The 3868-nt window shown below is 48.5% G+C and overlaps 1 pseudogene; it reads right to left on the reverse strand.

Annotated features, from left to right (window-relative positions):
• Nucleotides 1–602: 602 nt before the first annotated feature.
• LOC147983359 (GRAS family protein TF80-like) lies at nt 603–3664 on the reverse strand (annotated as a pseudogene).
• Between the last annotated feature and the right edge of the window lie 204 nt (nt 3665–3868).

Consider the following 3868-nt stretch of genomic DNA (forward strand, 5'->3'; position numbering starts at 1 on the left):
TCTTAAACAATTCGGATAAAGGAAATTTTGTACATTTACTTGCACTTTATTCCTCTAAACCAAAGGGATGGATACTGCCAAAAAAGGAATTTTATATTCTTCTATCATACTAAGTTGGAAGACAGTAGAACGGAAAGTCGTCGTGCTAAGGCCCCATAGGAAGAGGTTACGATTTCTCCTTGCATGTGTATGTTTGTCCTTGCGAGAATGTGGAGAGAGAGAGAGGGGGGGAGAGAGGGAGAGGGAGGGAGGTAGAGAGAGTGAGGGAGAGAGAAAGAGGTCAAACGTTTTGTGCTAATTGATTTGCTATCATAATAGTACGTCTTGAATGTTTCAAAGATAACCAAAATGTCTTGAATGTTGCAAAGATAATCAAAACGTCTTGAATGTTTCAAAAATAAAAAAATGTCTTGAACATTTTCCAACATCTGCTTGTGGCATAAGATGAAACAACAGCTATCACACAGTAGGATAACAACAACTCAAAATGATAACAAGATGTTCTGGCAATCAACTAAAGCACATTCATCAAATGCATGAAATTATTGCAATGAATTGAGAAATTTGCAGATATCACATGTCAGAATATCTGGCGATCCTCGTCACACCGCACGCCTGCAGGTCGAGACAAAGAATATCAGGATGCCGCCCCAGTGGATGAAGAAGCACACATCCTACTCACTGGAAACCCTATACGCCCCTTGCTGCAGCCGGTCACCATCTGCCCTAGCATCTCCGTTTGCGCCACTGCGTCTGCGCTCATCACCGCAGACGCGAACCCGGCGGCCATCATCCGCTCGTGGCGCTCCCGACGCTGTGCGCCATCACAGGCAATGTTATCCCTAATTGCATATAGGAGCAGGCACCATTCTATGTCGGACCGCTCCATTGCTGACCTGCGTACATGTACAGTCTCCTCTAGGGCATCAAACAGGACCCCGTAGTAGTTGAACGCGTTGTCGAACCGGCCCATGAACTCGCCGTTGTGGTCGCCTCCTGCTTCGTCACGACCATGTGCTTCGGCGATAGCTCCGCTAGGTCGCGGCGGAGCGCGGCGGCCCTCGTCATGGTAGCATGGGCCTGCACTTTTCCTTTCCGGTCGTGAGGACGAGCAGCCACTTCTACAAACTTGTAGGGTGGAGACGATGACTAGTGCTTCGCCAGTCCTGACACCGAGGGGCTCGATGTTGCGTGGCTGATTGATGTGGAGTTTCACTGGGTGGAACTGGAAGGCGATGTCCAGGCTCTAGGCTTCCCGGGGGAGGAGCACACCGGTGACAGACAAGAACTCGTCCTCCTCGTTAACAATGGTCAGACGGAGGATTTGGTCATGTGCGCCCGCTCGCGGACGCTTGGCAAAGAGGCGAAGGAGCAGAAGTCACTGGGCCATGTCAGCGCCGTCAAGACCGACGACGTGGAGCACAGCATTCCTCTCCGTTCGAGCTGCATCGACGATGGCATAGTTCAGCGTTGTCCTGGCAAGGTGGAGGAACAGGCACATCTCGGCGAAGTGGCGGTACACTGCACCGGCCGACAGTGCGGGGGTAATCTTGTGTAGCTGGACGGGACGGCACATGCCCTGACATGGGTGAACCATTCGTAGTGCTAGAGCATCGGCAAACGAAGACGCGAGGCAATGCAGGGGCCCGCCGACATCGTCCGATGCGAGACTGCTGCATATCCTCTCCAGCCTCTTCTTTAATAGCTCCTTGTCCCCTTTGGCGAACGCGGTGGCGCAGGAATATAGAAGTGTAATAAGGTCTATCGCGTGCAGCTCATACTGATTCTGCTATGAGGTGCCGTCGGGATGCTGTAGTAGGTGCCGCTTCCGACCGCACCTCCGGCATGAGTAATGTCATACTACCATGGATGCTGCAGTGTACAAATGTCCCGTTGAGTCCGTTTTCGAGATCCACCGACCACGTTGTCCTTAGAAGTGTGTTCACTGATACACTAGTGTGCCCGTTTGACGTTGAACGGATGCTAGGAATAAATTCTTGATTTGACAAAACAGATTTTACTTAAAGTTAGACAATGGGGGATAAGGTGATTTAGGATAATCATATATTTATTCGGTTTGAAAATACTAGTCATCAACCCATGGGTCGGACCGGTTAGCAATAAAAAAGGACCATATACATCTAATTAAAGTGTAAATGACATGTTCAAAAAAAGTGTAAATAACATTGGTGTTACTAATATTTCTTAATAAGAATAGAGAAAGTAACACTTTCTACATATTATTATACAAAGATATGATTGTCTCTACTACTTATCCATAGGAAGGGTCTAAAAGAGGTCTCAGAGGAGTTTAGCTTTCATTTGTTTGTCCTAAACAGTTGGGATAAAGGAAATTTTATCCCTTTACTTGCACTTTGTTCCTATAAACCAAAGGGGTGGATACTGCCGTACAAAAATGATATTTATATTCTTCTATCATACCGAGTTGGAAGACAGTCGGGAAGTCGTCGTGCTAAGGCCCTATAGGAAGAGGTTATGATTGCTTCTCGCATGTGTATGTTTGTCCTTTCGAGAATGCAGAGAGAGAGAGGGGGGAGAGAGGGAGAGAGAGAGGGGGGAGGGAGGTACAGAGAGAGGGAGAGAGAGCGAGAGAGAGAGAGGTCAAACTTTCTGTGGTAATTGATTTGCTATCATAAAAGTACGTCTTGAATGTTTCAAAGATAACCAAAATGTCTTGAATGTTTCAAAAATAACAAAAATAAATGTCTTGAACATTTTTCAACGTCTTCTTGTGGCATAAGATGAAACAACAGCTATCGCACGGTAGGATAACAACAACAACAACAACTCAAAATGATAACAAGAAGTTCTGACAATCAACTAAAGCACATTCATCAAATGCATGAAATTATTGCAATGAATTGAGAAATCTAAACAAATCACATGTCACAATATCTGGTGATCCTCGTCACACCGCATGATAGGTCGAGATAGGGAACGTCAGGATATCACACCAGTGGATGAAGAAGCACACATCCTTCTCATTGGAAACCCTCAGCATCACCGTTTGTGCCACTACGTCAGCGCTCATCGCAGAAGACATGAACCCGGCGGCCGTCATCCAGTCCGTCCACTTCACCATCCACTCGTGGCGCTCCGGGTGCTGCGCGCAGTCATAGGCAACGATATGTCTGATCTCATATGGGAGAAGGCATCATTCCATGTCCGACCGCTCCATTGCTGATCCGCGTGCAGGTACGCTCTCCTCCAGTGCATCAAACAGGGGCCCGTAGTAGTTGACCACGTTGTCGAACCAGCCCATGAACTCGCCGTTGTGGTCGGCCTCCTGCTCTGTCACGACAATGTGCTTTGGCGATAGCTCTGCTAGGTCATGGAGGAGCGTGTCGGCCCTCGTCATGGTAGCAAGGGCCTGCACTTTTCCTTTCCTGTCGTGAGGATGAACAGCCACTTCTACAAACTCGTCGGCGACTAGAAGGTGGAGCTGTAGGGAGGAGACGATGACCAGTGCTTCGCCGCTCCTAACACCGAGGGGCTCAATGCTGTGCAGCTGATTGAAGTGGAGTTTCACTGGGTCGAACTGGAAGCTGAGATCTTCCCGGGCGAGGAGCGCACCGGTGACAGACAGGAACTCGTCCTCCTCGTTGACAATGGTCAGACGAAGGATTTGGTCATGTGCGGCCATTCGCGGACGCTTGGCAAAGAGGTGAAGGAGCAGAAGTCACTGGGCAACATTAGCGCCGTCATGATCGATGACTCGGAGCACGGCATTCCTCTCTGTCTGAGCTGCATTGATAATGGCGTAGTTCGTCGTGCACACATGAAGGATTCCCGCTGTAGGGTGTTGCAATACGTTCATGATTCACTTATAGTGGATTGCTAGAGTGAC

Source organism: Triticum urartu, chromosome 2A (assembly GCF_056163025.1).
Source record: "Triticum urartu cultivar PI428250 chromosome 2A, HENAU_Tu73, whole genome shotgun sequence".
NCBI classification, from domain to species: domain Eukaryota; kingdom Viridiplantae; phylum Streptophyta; class Magnoliopsida; order Poales; family Poaceae; genus Triticum; species Triticum urartu.